The 15,619-nt window shown below is 39.7% G+C and overlaps 1 protein-coding gene across 2 annotated transcripts in view; it reads right to left on the bottom strand.

Annotated features, from left to right (window-relative positions):
* The window catches only part of GFRA1 (GDNF family receptor alpha 1), a 144,114-nt gene that overhangs the window by 39,000 nt on the left and 89,495 nt on the right, over window positions 1-15,619 (bottom strand). The window lies entirely within an intron of this gene.

Consider the following 15,619-nt stretch of genomic DNA (forward strand, 5'->3'; position numbering starts at 1 on the left):
TGGCCTGGAGAACCAGCTGGCTGAATTGGTGTTGCAGGCAGATCCAGATGGCATGATCTGCACAGCCCCCTGGAGCAATGGTACTGAGAATCTATTTGTTCTTGTAAAATGTGCATTTATCCAAAGTCTACAGCACTGAGCCCTGGGCTCAAAAGAAGAGAATGTGTGCTCTGCATTCAGTTCTGTTTCAGCATTATCTGTTACCTTTATTTACCTCAGTTACCCCAATTCCAAGAGGGGGAGAGCATTGCTTACATATGGAAAGTGCTTCAAGACAGGGGCTGAACCTATATTGCAATCAACAAGTTATTACAACTTTGGAAATCAATAGAAGAGTTCCTAATGGCCAGGTACAGTTTTGTTATGTTGTACTTTGAAAGCCACACCAACACTCCATCCAGGCCTGTAAAATTTGAGAGGCATCACTGAGCTAGGGCAAGGTTTACAACCTACAGTCTTCGGTCCATCGCAATTTGCTCTCCTCAGAATCACAGAATCATAGAATCACAAGGTTGGAAAGGACCTACAAGATCATCTGGTCCGACCATCCTCCCATAACCACTGCTACCATAAGCCACTAAACCGTATCTTGTAGCTCCTCATCCAGAGCTCCTCAGCTGTGCTGGTGCTTTCAGTTAGACCTCAAAGCCTCTTAAAGCAGTGACTTTGTTTATGAAGTCATTTAGACTTTTGACTCCACAAACAAAATGATTTCACCTTCTTGCTTTGATTTTCTCCTCCATGAAAAGGGATGAAAGCATTCTCCTGCTTAAAACAACTCAGAGTGATGCTTCAGGATAAGGTGTTTAATCTTTTCAAAGCCTTTCAAAATCAGGATAGTATCACAAATGTACTTGCAGCTCTGCTCCAGCATTATGTAGATCTGTAATAACAATGGTCTTTTTCAGTATTGCAGCAAAAACACAGAAGTTAGCAGAAACAAGTGATTTGCACAGATTCACTGTATTTCTTGACATGCTCTAGAGACTAATTATCTTAGTTTGCTTTATTGTTTTGCCTATCTCAGGATGGGAAGGGATGTACATCACTAATTGGCCTGAAAATAATGATGGGCAAACTTCAAAAGGTTCATAGGCTTAATTTGCAAAGCATCCTATAAATAGACTGTATGCAAACTGTACCTGAACATATCTGTGCTATTCTTGTGACCTCTTTTTAGGTCCATCCCTAACTGTACCAACAGCAGAAAAACCATAGTTGCCTTCAAACCACAGTAATCTGTAAGTTTTTTACTCCCTCCCTTCACTTATTTAACCACTTAACCTTGTGACAGACATCTGTACCCATCCACCTTTTAAAGCTTTAAGAAGTCAAGCGCTCTGCATATCCTTCAAGGTGCCCTATACACATACATTCAAGTCTGGTGAATATATACTGTACTTATCAGGGGACAGGCTAAGACAAAATTGATTACAAGGGATGAGAAGAGTTAAGTAGCACCTCAAAATGAGTTTGGGCAAGAAACCCTATGTCACTGTGATGACTGTGTCTCTCAGTCAATAATTAATACAGCTGGGATCCAGTCTTCTGATCAAGTGGGAACAAAGATGGTTGACAGTTCCTATGATTTTTATAAACTCTACTAATAGCTTCTGTTTTATGACAGAAGACAGCATATTAGATCTATCTAGTATGAAAAACCTTTGCCATAGCAGAAGGAGTAAGCCTGCTGCATGTGCAGTATTTCTGTTTTTAAAACAAAGTACCTCCTTGGATTTTAAATTCCAAAATTCGTGTAACCCCATATAATTGATTTGATAATTTCAGGAACTGAAATTACATGGTCTGCATCTTGAAAATCCTGAAAACACTTGCAATCATTTCATCATTTTTAATTGTCTAGTTCTCTCCTAGATTATTAGGAGCACTGGTCCAGAGATCGTTTAATAAACTCCTCTTCCCCAAATGTTTTTAAGTACTGATAAATATGGAATAATACCGGTCATTTACTACTCAGTCTGCCTAAAGGATATATTTGTTGTTGTAAACCCTGAAGGAGACAAAAAATTGTTCTGCTGATCCCTTTACACACAGTTTGATTTCTATGTTCATTTCTGAAGACTTTTTGTGGTCATAAAAGGTAATGATCTGACAATGTTGCACATTTAATATGCCAAATATAGTTCAGAAAGCTCTTGTCCAAGCATTACTGGACATTGTCACACACCTCCCCTCTGGTGAGTCATCCAAACTTCATGCTACCAAAGTACTTACTCCCTCTTGAGCTGTTAGCTACACCTGATATTCAAGTGGATTCATTTCTACTGGAGATAAAGTTAAGGTCAGCAAATAAAAACAGAGACAGACATCCATCTATCATAAAGTATCTCCATCAGTAGGGACGTGCTGATTAACACTCACTGAAAATCTAGTCTAAGATATTTCCAGGAGAGGGGCACTGATGGCAGTGCTCATCAGCAATACCAAAACAGTTTTACTGCCATTTACTCAGAGAGAGAGAAATTAGCCTAATTAGAAGTAGCAGAATCATTTATAATAATGTAATACACATGATATAAAATAGCATTTAGGCATGCTAATAGGAAGCATTCAGATGATAGAAGTCCTATTGAAATAAAAAAAATGCATTTTGTGGTAACTTTATGTTCTTTCAGCAGGAAGCAACTTGTGGGTAAAGAAAATAATCCCCAGATGAGCAGTTTGGTCACCTAGAAGACAAACTCAGCTGGAAGCATGTGTGCCTCCCGGTGTCCATGGTTTCACATGTGTGGTGTATAGGCATGTATCTATTTAGTAGGTGGCTCAAAAAAAAAGACAGGCAGTTTTTATATGGTGTGTATCATGTAGCAGGGCCGCATCAAAAAGGAACAATTTCTTTCTCCATGTAAGAATCACAAATCCTTTTTGCACTGAGCAGCATTAATGATTTTTCCCTTCCCTTGCATGAAAGAAAGAACCACAACAAACTGAACAAACTGAAAAGCACCACCCAGAAATCTTCTTCCTAGGAAGAAAAAAATTCTTCTCTTTTTAGAGCAAAAAAAACAAAAAAAAACAACCCAAAAAACAAAACTCAAGCCACAAATTAAATAAGTTCTAACTTAGCCCTGGAAAATCTCCTCAAAGTGAATGGCAGATCTTCTGGAAAGCTTACTTTAAATAGTTTGCATACTGCTAACAAAAAATAAGAATAATCCTATTGGCAAATTCAAAGAAAATCTGCTCAAGCAACAAACAGTCTTTCTGCAGAGAGAAAAAAATCTCAAACCTGCTATTCTCTAGGGCTTTGTATTAGCACCAGTAAAAGCATTTGTAACAGTTAGGAATACAAAGAAAACAAAGTTAATTTGCTTTCCTTATGATACCAGTTCTTCAAGCATTCGGTAAAGAAAATCAAAACTTTCAGATTTCGCTTACAAATAAGGTTTGTTAATAGCAGTATTGAGTCTAATCTGCATAAAATGTTTGAGATAATTTAATTTTATATTAGGACTGCTTGTTGCATAGGCAACACTGATGAGATTTTTACTGAATTTATTCTGAAGGTTTCACAGAAGTTCTTTGATGTTCCGAAATACGTTTTGATATTCATCAATTCTTATTCTTTAAAGCTCACCGGTCAACCTCAGTGTTGGCTGCACAGAAATTCACGTTGCAGTATCTGAAAGTACAGCCTCAATGATGGTGTTGCAGGCAGTATGCATCTTCAGCTGCTCATTGGCAAAAGCTGAACCACGTAAGAGAGAAATCTCTCTTAGCTTTGCATTACAGTGGTGATCTTCAGCCTGAGAAGGATACAGAATCTGGATCTCCTGCTGACCACATTCACTTGCATGGTCATTTCCAACTTATTTTCCTGGCTGTGAAAACAGGCAGTGATGGCTCCTGTCCTCTGCATTCATCTCAGAGCCATCACGACGTCACTGAATGCTGAACATACTCACTACCACACCTCTTTTACATTGCTGCTTGTGTTTAAGCAACTATCTATGGTTCAACAGCAGTACCATAAAGGGTACGTAAATGCCAAAGCTGAATGACTGTAGTGACTCAGCTAATTAGTTAAAGCTGCTCTAGCGTCTAGACACCATTTGGTAGATGTAGTGCAGTCACGTAAGAGAAGTGCTGCATCGATATTCAAAGTAGAAAAGAAGTATAAATCTGACACTGAAAAATCTCAGACTAAGTCAATGAATATGTGTCACAGTGATAAATGGCACCATTATAGAAAGAAGGAAGAAAAAAAAAAAAAAGAAAAAAGAAAAGAAAACAAGGCAGAGTACTTGGTCTTTTTTAGCAAGGGTCAAATGCAGCATCTTGCTCCATACCTACAAATAGCGCCTGTAAAGCTGAGGTGGTGCTACGTCTGTAATAGGGGCAAGAGGGCTTGGTATATGTCAAAACTAATGGGTTCTTTGTTGGAGCAGTTTTTCATTTTCTCTTTGTTTCATAAACACACAGTGAGTGGGCAGCAAGAAAAAAAAAAAAAAAAAAAGAAAAAAAAAAGCTACATAAAAAACTCTATCAAGCAGTGAACTGAAAAGAGCCTCAAAGCAGCTCCATCACTAGAGAGACAGCCCTCCCAGCACCCGGTGATTGAGAATTGACCGATCTTTGAAGATTTTTTTCATTAAAGGTACTAGAACTGTGTAATACTAATATATATCATAGCTCCTTAGTTATGGACACACACTACTGAGCACCTTTGAGCAACTATGAATTTTTGCAGTGATAGTGTCTGAGAGGGCACAAACATCCCTGTGCACCAACAGCTCTCCCCCATCTGCCTGTGGCCCACGGCCCCATTCCAGCTCCGTCCCAGCCCCTCCAGGCTGTCAGTCCCTACTCCACTGACATTCAAAGTGCTGCCCTCCACTCCCGAAGCCCTTCCTGCCTGAGGCCACACTAAGCTGGGCCACCTGTGCTCGTCCTTGGCCAGTCCCTGTACCCAGGTGCCAATGCCCAGGGCTGAGGCAATGGGCACAGTCCCTGCCCATAGGCCTGACCCTCATTATGCCTTTGCATTTGTACCTTTTTTCAAGATTAAAAAAAAAAAAAAAAAAAAAAAAAAAGGTGTTTTGAGCACTTTTACTCCTTTTTGAAGGGTATAAAGAGTTAACATCAGACCTTTTGGCTCCAAGACCTGGATACTGAAAGCAGTGTCTCTCATATGAGCCAAACCAAATCTTTTGTAACTCTGGCAGAAACCATTGCAGGATCTTGGACACCACATATCAGCTACTGGCTGGAAGAAGCTGGCTTTTATCTGGTTTTGCTTCTGTTTTTTGTTTTTTTGGTTTTTTTTTCATTCTAAATGATTTGAAGCCTAAATCCCACGCAAATATTTGATTCTGGATTTCATTTATCTTTGTAAATTGTGTTGTTTATCTGGAAGTAAAACACAGACACTCCTCAATTACATAAAAGCAGCCGATTCAGGTTGTGGGATATCTGGATACAGAAGCAAAGAGCAGAGACCACACAAGATTCATTCCAAGGCTTCTCAGCACCATAAAGTGCTCACCACACAGGGCATCAGGCACCACAGATGCTCCAGCAGAGCACCACGCTTCATCCCAACCAACTGCTGGCCCACCACGACCAATGGCACCCACATCATGCAGGCCTTCTGCCTATAGAACATCCAACATCTCAGGCGATGGAGAGCTGCCTACTATAAAAAACCAGTCATGTCAAATCCTGACATTTTCATCAATGCCAACCAATACTTTAAAATTAATCATACATTGTGTTCTTTCAATTTTTCAACTAACAAAGCTCACTTTTTTTTTCTGATTAAAAACTGCTCTAACAAAAACATACAGCAGGCTCTTGTTTTATTTTTGTATCTTACACAAAGCATAATGAAGTCACACACTATTTTCCCTTAATGCTATCCTTTCCTGAAGCTATCTGCTAGCATCCCATTAGATCTTTTTACACAATGTCTGCTACAGCAAATCAAGACCTTACCAAAATATTAATCTCATAGTTCATCAATGTTATTTAAAGCTTCTAAGTAACACAGGGTCATATGTTGAAGTATTTATAATTTAATAATATTAGGTCTCCTCTGGATTTAAGAAAAACGACTAAGCTCAAATGTGATTCTAAATAAGTATGATTTATTTCCAGTTGGGTAGAATAAATATATATATATTTTTGCTTCTGACCTTCTGTGTAATAAAACCAATTTTGAAAAATATGGTGCAAACCCTGTGCACAAGGTAATGCAATAAAGAATTAGAACAGTGATTTTCTGATGCAGTGACACAAAACAGAATTTTCTCTTTCTGTTTGCAAAAAAAAATTACCTCAGACCACATTTTAGAGGCCTGTTTGAGAGAACATCTGGAAAGCATTCCACAGGAAATCAAACCTATATTAAATATGTTTTGTGGGGCTCTGTTTCCTTGCATCGAGTTTAAGCATGCATAATGTGTTTCTGTCTTCTCAGCTGCAAAGAAAACACTTCCCTGAGCATCTTCTACAACATGATAGGCTGAACTGTCAGACCATGATTTCTATCAGGGGACAGAAGATGGTAAGATTTCTATGTAGTTTATCTGTAACAAAGCTCTCCAATAACATGAACAAATCCCCTAGCTACTTTCAGAGTACTGAGAGTTTGTATATTCCCATTTTATTTCATTTCCTTTATTCTGTTTAATTTTAAGTTTCTAAATATAAATGGCTGTCATGTTTAAAGACATCCAAGCCTCAGAGTCTCATGATAGAATGTTACTAAGGAAAGAACTAGTCCGCTATAGAGAGAGCTGCTCTCACTTCATTAGCTGGGCAGACAGGAGTGTCTTTCAATTACAGATTAAAAACCTAAGAAAACCACTGTCACCCTCAAAAAGCAAGCCAAAGAAATGAATGCCATTGCAAGGTTTAGAATGCACCACTGGACGATGAGGTGTTTATTAACAGCTATAGCAAGAGTGCACACCAAAAGGATGTGGTTCCAAGTACCTGAGAAACACATCCATTACAACAATATTGTCTGTAACCACATGAATAAACTATAATAAATAATGGCTTCCCATAGAGGCATGTAGGTTCTCTGTTTACCAGAAAAATTCCTGTTGGCAAAAATATGACGCACTGTTCTATTAGGTTTCCTAAGGTTACACAGAAATTGTTTTTACATGCCAACATCCCTTAGTGGCACTGAGGGATGTGCAGTGGCAGAATATCTCACTGCCCTCTTGCCCCCTGAGTCGTTCCTGACTAATGGAAAATGGGTGCCCAGTGCATCCTTGCACTTGATTGTGCATAATCTGAAGCCAGTGTGGCTGAAACTCACCCTGAAGCTACGCTAAAAGCTCTTCTTAGCTTAGGAGTCAGACAACAAATATCAAATCGGAGGAACAGCATATAAAAGCAGATTAGAGTCTCTTTTATGAGAAGCTCTTTGGCCACGCACAAAACAGCCCCATCAAATGGAAAATCCCCAAGTTTTGGCACAAGTAAACCAGTATGCCATTTATCTTATTCAACATGTTTTACTTGCTTTTAGAAGAGATATATAGATGTTAAATGCTAGTAAGAAAATCTCTGATTTACAGAATGAAGTTGGAAAACTGTTTTTACCAGTTAAAGATGACATGGATATCCTAAGAGTTGTTTTTATGTTTGTTTGCTTTTTGCCTCCACTGTCAAAAAACCTGAACATGGCCACTGAGGCTAAGAGAGCTGACAGCCTGTGACATATCCAGCTGCTTACAGAAGTTCCTCTGAAAGACACTTTCTGTTTTCAAGAATATTTTTCAGGGCTGCATTATGCCAGATACTGAGACATATCTCCAGCATTACACAGTGTCTAATTAGAATACGGAACAACCGGGAGGACACCAAGTGGAGTCTGTGCTTGAAGTGAAACAAAAGAAAATGAACTGAATATTTAAATCAGTAAAGTTTTAACAGGGGTCCGAGTCAAATAGGGTTTATAATATAAAAACTTCTTGTCATGACTTATAGTAAGTGCTCGAACAAATTTACTGTAAGCACAAGAACACGAATGTTAAGGCATCTATTAATAATATTTTAGGCAAGGGTCACAGTCGCCTCACACAGAAAATCTGTATTCAACAGCAAACACACATCTGAAAACTTCCCCTGTTTCATTTGCTTTAAAGCCAGGAGATAATCAGAGTGTAGGAAAGCTCTACCTTCTGTGCTGAGAAGTCTTTGCAGATATCGGTACATTTACATATGGCTTCTACTTAAGAGCAGTTAATCCACCAGTAGCACAGCAATGCTTAAAACATAATGAAAGCAACGTAATTTCTATTCAGCAAATATTAAAATGCTAAAATTTGAAAATATGCATGCTGCTGTCACTTGTTCTGTTGAGAAACAAAGTTTTATTTTTAGTTCTAGTGCTTACATTATCTTGCAGCTATTTTAATAGATGAACTGCCACTAGAAATATTCTCTCGCTGGGGCCTGATGTAGAGTGATATAAATAACCTTTACATAGTCCAGCATGATGGAATGGTAAAATCAGTTGACATTCTTTTAATTAACACTGCCTGAAGATTTACCTACACAAAACAGGAATAGCCAAATATACCCCAGGAATAAATCCACTGAAGTCACTGGTAAATGACTGGATAGAATATCTCTGTTATTCATGTTAAACACACAGTGGCTTCTTGCCCATATTACATACATGCTTTAAGGTAAATGGGGAAGCATGTTGATTTATTAAAGTCAATGCTGTTGTGTGATATGTATCTATTTTCTTTTCCTCTGCAACAGCAGGTAAGCCAAATGTGACAGAAAATATATCAAATGGGATCAAAAATGTCCTCCTCAACAGATTTAACAGATTAGCAAGTGGGAGCCACTCATGCAAACCAGTGGATGCTGGACAGCCCTCTACAAAAATCTCTCAATTAACAACTCAGTGAACCAGTTGTGGCAGTACTCTTATTGGAACCTCATCCGGCAAAGCAATTAAGAACTTGCTTAACCATAAAAACATGAGTTGCTCCAAATGTAGATTCTATTAAAGTTTAATATAAAATCTAATTTTCCTGGCTTTCAGTATTTTTGACTAAACATGGGTAAAACTGTTTCATTAATGAACATGGTTTCATCTGTCCCACATGATAAAAGAAATAAGAAGGCCAAATTCCCCCAGCTGTAACCCCCTCTCTGGATCATGCTTCTAATCTGTATTCTTTGATTTTTATTATATAGGTAGTTTTCCCTTCTCACTTAGAGTAAGAAAATAGATCAAGTGATACACAGAGTTGATGGGCCATATTTGGATGATACAAATACCCCCAGATTCTTAAAGCTATAGTATACTTGGCAGCTGTGAGTACTTTAACCCACTGAATTGTTTTTGCTAGCAAGAGGCTGACATGGAAGGTCACGTATCGAAATACGGTCTATAAGATTGTAATCATTTGTATTCATGTTTATTTTATGATTGTTATATGGTCACACACAGTTACTTTATTCCCTCTTTCACTTTCATAACTCTGTAGACAAGTAGTAGTGAAATACCAGCAACACAGTTACCTCTAATCCTTAAAAATAATCAGGAAGGAATAGCAGAACTTCACTGTCATGAGGGATACTGCCAAAGCTACACCATGCAAAACATCAGGCAGCTGAACCAAAGAGCTCTGACAATGCTGAGGCATAGCTTCTGTTTTACTGATAACAGGCACAAAAGAATTACACTACCTTTCTGTGGTTACTGGGTTTCAGGAATGGCTGGAGGCTCTAGCTGGCTGCAGACGTGCTGCTCGGAGTGTTTTAAGCTTGCGTGCCAAAGGACCTCAGTGTGAAGATACTGTGTGGTTACTGCTTCTTAGAGCATAAAACACCCTGTGCTTTAGGATTTCCTCCTCACTGTTAAAGTATAAAGGGATGTGAAGGTTTGGTGCGGGAATATAACTGAGCTATTTTTCTAATTACAATATCCTTGTTTGCATCTTTGCTCCTTTTGGAAAAATGTCAATCATCCAGCAAACTTTTAATCTTCAAGACCTTCCTAAGCAGAACAGAGGGAGTATAAATGACGACTAGCCAAGCACATCTTGGCATCATAGAATGAGATCTATCTACACTTTAACAGGGACAAAGCAGTCTTGGTTTGCTGGGTGTTCTGATCTTTACATTCCAAAGGGATTTATGATTATGCTTTAAGGAGGAACTACTTGATTCCTTCAGAGGGAAGAAATCTAAAATGACCTTTGTTTACTTGATGGGGGAGGGGAGGTGAATACTATGTCTATTTCACTCTGCTAATGAAAGACTTCAATGTGATGAATCATGTGACGGAGTAGAAAGGAAGAAAATAATACAATATTCCAGGCTTTCCACTTTACGTTTCCTTGATTTGAAAGGTTTTTGCTTATTTTACAGAGACTACATATATTTTCCTCAGGCGAGCAATTCCTCCCCTACCCCAAAATCCAAATACACCCCCATATGTCTGCTGCCAAGCACACCAGCTTCTGTTCCACCTCCCCTTAGACCACATTGTCTGAATTTTCTGAAATGTGATAATTCCTCACTAATTCTATTTTTTTTTTCTCTTTCATTTCTGTAACTATGGTACCTTTAGCAATACATACATATACATAAATATATACACATATATGCATGTATAGATGCATACATATGTATATATAGAAATGCATGTGTGTGTATATATACATATTCATGAAATATATATGTTTAAATCATTCCTCTCCAAGCTCAGGCTGGGTTCCAGATGTGAGGTAAGCTTGTAGGCATGCTGCAGTGTATGGTCTGAAAGCCAGATTTGCCATTTCTTCCTCTCTCTCTTGGTTATGTGCAGCCAGGGGCCTTTCCTAGCCAAGCACCAATGCCATCCTCAGAGAGCAGAGGGATCTGCTCATAGCCCCTTCCCAGGCAAACCCAGTTACACTGGGTACATCCTGCTTCCAAAGCAGGGTTAGCCAGGCTGCACAGGATGTTTCTTGCCCACTCCCTGTATGTACGATACAGACACAGCCTGCATGTCTCTAGAAATCAAAAGCATCCTTGTTCTAATGTCCTCAGTAGCATTACAAAAACTACATGCTCTCCTGCTTTTGCATACCAACAGCGAACAGAAATCTCAAGATGTCAGACAGTTTTGAGTGCCCAGCTGATACAAAACACCCCAGAGGGACGGCAAACCCTATTCTGTTAGAACTGTACCATTGCCACTGTGCCCTCCATGACAGTGCTCATCTGAATGCTGGAACTCCTGCATCAAGAGTAAATTGGAAACCAAGCAGTCCTGCTCAGCAGCTGACCAACTGCCTTGTGACCAGCAGAAGCCACAGGGCTCAGGCAGGGAGGGGCAACAGTTTTTCCCTCTCATTTTCTGAATCACAGATGATCACTGGACTAATGCAGGATATTGAGGGAGGAAAAGAGCAGAGCACAGAAGAGATGTGAGGAGGGACTGTAAGCAGCTGTAATGGAGAGGGTTCAAACGTGGCAGAGAGGCAGTGAAAGTCAGATAATGACTGAAAGACCTGGGAAGAGATGAAAGGAGGCTAAGCAATGGGAAGAGGCATGAGAGTAAAGCAAGGGAGGAAGCAGGAAAAATGAAAGTGAAGTCTGAGAAAAAGAAAATTTGAAGAAAAGAGCTTATTTCTGTTCCACCTCTTTTTTCTCCTCCACACATCCCTTGAGCGCCCTCCTCCCTGCCAGCTGTTAACAATGCAACTGGAGACAACTCCCTACTAACATGAGAGTCTGGGTTCCTCTCTCCTACAGCAGGACACACCTCTTCATAAACTTGCCTACAGTGTTTAACCAAGCTCCCTCCTGGCAAATCTTACCCACAAGGGTACAGAGATTGCAGAGTGTTACCAGCTCCAGGAACACCCAGCATTCACCTGCAGAGAAGCCACTTGCACAAACAGGTGCTGGCATGAAGTGCTCATTGATTTGCACATGCCTTATGGAAAACAAGCTGAGATACAGAGGCTCCTTTATCATGGCAAATTATCATTAAGTAAACGGAGCTTTTGTTCTGGCTTTTACTGTGAATGAGCTATTTTGTGCATTGATAAGAATGTTTGTCAACCTACATGCAAGGTTCTTCTACCTGTGCATGCTAACATCTTCCAAACAGATGTGAATGGCTCTTGCACCAAAGACTGAACAGGAGAGGTGACCAGAAACTGCTGAGAGCTGTAACCTCAAATGACTGTACCACAGGTGAGAATGTGCCAGTGAATGCTAATGAAAGCACATATAAAGATTTGGCTGTGTGAACACAGAGTGTCAAAAATAATAACTTACTTGTCGTTTTATTTGGACATTGGTCAAGAATTATTTCTTGGCTGTTTCACCACCATTTTGACTGAACAGATACTGTCCTAATTTTCTGTTCTTTCAGTAAGTCATATGTCCGTATTGTTATCATTCTGCTCAGCTCCTGATGAACTTATCCAGAAGACATAGGACGTATACAAATTCAAAACACCAATTATTAAAGAAAAGCCAAACTGATGACTCACACTTCTGTTCCTCAAAGGAAGGAGTATTTTAAAACATTGTAAAATGTGATACTGGCAAAAATGAAGCACACTGCTTTGTTTTCACAACAGAACGATATTTCTAAAACATGCCAGTCAACCTTATGGGACTTAACTGGTGGCTGAAGCAACCTGAATAGGAAGTTTCTCAGGGGTTTGAGCTTTTCCAGGACAAATGGGGGAAGTTTTTAACAGTAAAACAACTTTCCTTAGAAGTTTTGTTTATATTCTTTACAAAATGAATTCTAATGGCTTCTTTCTGCTTTTTCTTTTAGTTGTTTTTTTCTTTCTTTTCAGTTAGAACTGACAGGTATACATGAAAGGTGTGCCTGGAAAGCCTCAAATCCATTTCAGAGTGGGATATGGACTTGGATATGAGGAGAGGCAGCATAAGAATGATAATGAAAATTAACCATTCAGTATTTTTGATGAAGTTAAAAAATTAGGACTATTTATGTAAGTCAGAACTTATTTGCATATCCTGACATTTCTTGTCCCTTTTTTCCCCCCTCAATTAAGAGTTTATATTATATAACAGATCAGTGAATGAATAGAAGAGAGAAGAAAAAATAACCGACGTGTCATACCATCTGTGTTAATGGTACCTCCAGTTTGGCTGAATTGCTCCCCTCATTTTAATTCTGTTTCAAAAACAGATTCAGTGAGATTATGATTCAGTGACATTGTGATTCAGTGATATTTACGGTGTGCAGTTCTGGGCTCCTCAGTTCAAGAAAGACAGAGAACTTCTGAAGAGAATCCAGCGGAGTGCCACAGAGATAACAAGAGGCCTGGAACATCTCCCTGATGAGGAAAGACTGAGGCCTGGGGCTGTACAGCCTGGTGAAGACTGAGAGAGGATCTTATCAATGCTTTTCAATTGGAGGATGTTCCATATGAACATCAGGAAAAAAATCTTTACTTTGGGGTTGACAGCACTGGAACAGGCTGCACAGAGTAGCTATGGAGTCTCCTTCTCTGGAGATATTCAGAAACAACTTGGACACTTTCCTGTGTAACTTGCTGTAGGGAACCAGCTTTAGCAGGTGGCTGAACTGGATGACCCGCAATGATCCATTTCAACCCCTGCAATTCTGTGATTCTGTGCACCCGAAACAAAGCTCTTAGAAAGCATCTTGAACTAACTGTTGAAATACATATTTGCATGGGCCCAAGTATATTTCATAAGTAATATGGACAGATTCAGAGCTCTCATTTCTGAATGACCAGCATTTGCAAAACACTTGTGAGAGTACTTTTAGAAATGCTTCAGAACTTGCCTCCCTTTTCTTGCTTAGCATTATGAAGAAGTTCTAATAGATGTAATGGACATGCAAATAACAGTTTCTAAATGACTCGGTTTCACAGCAGTCAGAACACAGCCTCAAATTATTCTCTCATTTAGATACTCTTTCTGCTTTCAAAATGAACAGGTTATCAGAGTTAGAATTATATGTCTTGCGACTACTGCTTTTAATTATTCTAAACATGTCTGCAATTACTATGTAGACTGATATTTATCAGTGCCAAAACTTTCAATAGCAAGGAGGGGATGTCATCTCTACTTCCCTTCCTTTCCTCCTCTGCCCAAGCTGCTGTTTTCCTGTAAATCACTGCGAACAAACCACATCACCTCCCTCTAAGTGCACAACAATTCAAAGAAAATGCCTTTCACTGTATTTTGGATGAAATGGAATAGCTCTACTGCTGATTCCCCCTCTCTGGACAAGAGAGAGGGAAGGCACTAACCATGCTAGCAGCTCAAACAGCCCATGAGGCACTAATAGGGGATGACTGTCAGCATCCTGCAACACTTGCTGCAGCCCATGTGCAGGACCAAGTGCTGTTTTTCACTGACCCCGTCCCAGCCCCACAAAGTTTGCCTGCCAATGAGTCCAAACATTTTAATTTGGCAGCTTAAAGAAAAGCAGCCACGGGAAGAAACTCTAAAGAAATCCATTTCCACCCCAGCATCAACTGCAACTCTGGGCTACAGGAGCAGACATTTTACCAAGCTTTTTTCTGCAGCTGGAATGGTGAAAGCACGACAGCAGGCTCATGAAGTCAGATTAAACAAAATGCTATTAAAAACTTAGCTGCTGATAAAACATTAGATTAAAGCTGACCAAAGAAAAACACATTCACAAGAGAAGTAATGGCATTCATTTAACAAAGCAATTCCTGAGCACAGCCTGAAAAACAGGAAGAAGTGTCCCAATAAAACCCTCTCCCCCGTCTCATTAGTACCATAACACTGGAATTTTGGCAAGAAGCACTGCAAGGATGCTGTAACTCTGCTATTTAACAGGGTCTGTGTTAAGACAGGCAATCTGGGTTCAACAATTTACGCAAACAAAAAGACTGATGACACAACATAGAAATGGAAAACAAGTAGTTCTGACTCCAGAACTAGCATCCAGCTTTCACAAACTGCAATAGCCATCAAGGTGTTGAATGCACCTCACTGGACTGCAGTGAAAGCCTTGCCCCGACCTAAAGCTGTTCCAGTCTGTGCCAGCACAGAAGTGGCTCCTGCCATCCCTGAGCCACAGGGCAGAGGAGAGCACTGCTGCTCCTCCCCTGCCAGCACCTCAGGCACATGTGGTGCTCAGGTCAGGGGTTTACGATCACTGTTCGTATGTGAACAGCAAAGTAAATATTTTATCAGACACATGAAGGTACTTATTCAAGACACATATGCACATATCTTCAGTGCCCTTGACATTTAACAATAGTGTTTATTTCCTTACTTGCTAATTTGAAGACCTTGGTGAACTACGTAAGAAAAATGCACACATTAGAAATGACTAAGATTCTTGGGCATGACTTCATAAACACGACATTGGAACAGCATTCTTATATAAACATACACAATGCTAAGCAGAAGTAAAGCATTTCCTAAGGGCAGAGGAGGATCTGTATGCCACTGAGCAAGCACTGTGCAATATAACCTGTAGGGAAGTTGCTGACAGCAGAAGGAGCCACTTTGTCGTGCAAAGCAGTGCTCTGTGCTTAGCTCACTGAGGGAAGAGACTGGGAATCGGGTCACTGAGTCAATGACCCTCCAGTTACATCAGCCCAGCCTGTATGCCAGAGAGGGCAGATAAAAC

The sequence above is a fragment of the Coturnix japonica genome, chromosome 8 (assembly GCF_054131305.1).
Source record: "Coturnix japonica strain WE chromosome 8, WE-NBRP24, whole genome shotgun sequence".
NCBI classification, from domain to species: domain Eukaryota; kingdom Metazoa; phylum Chordata; class Aves; order Galliformes; family Phasianidae; genus Coturnix; species Coturnix japonica.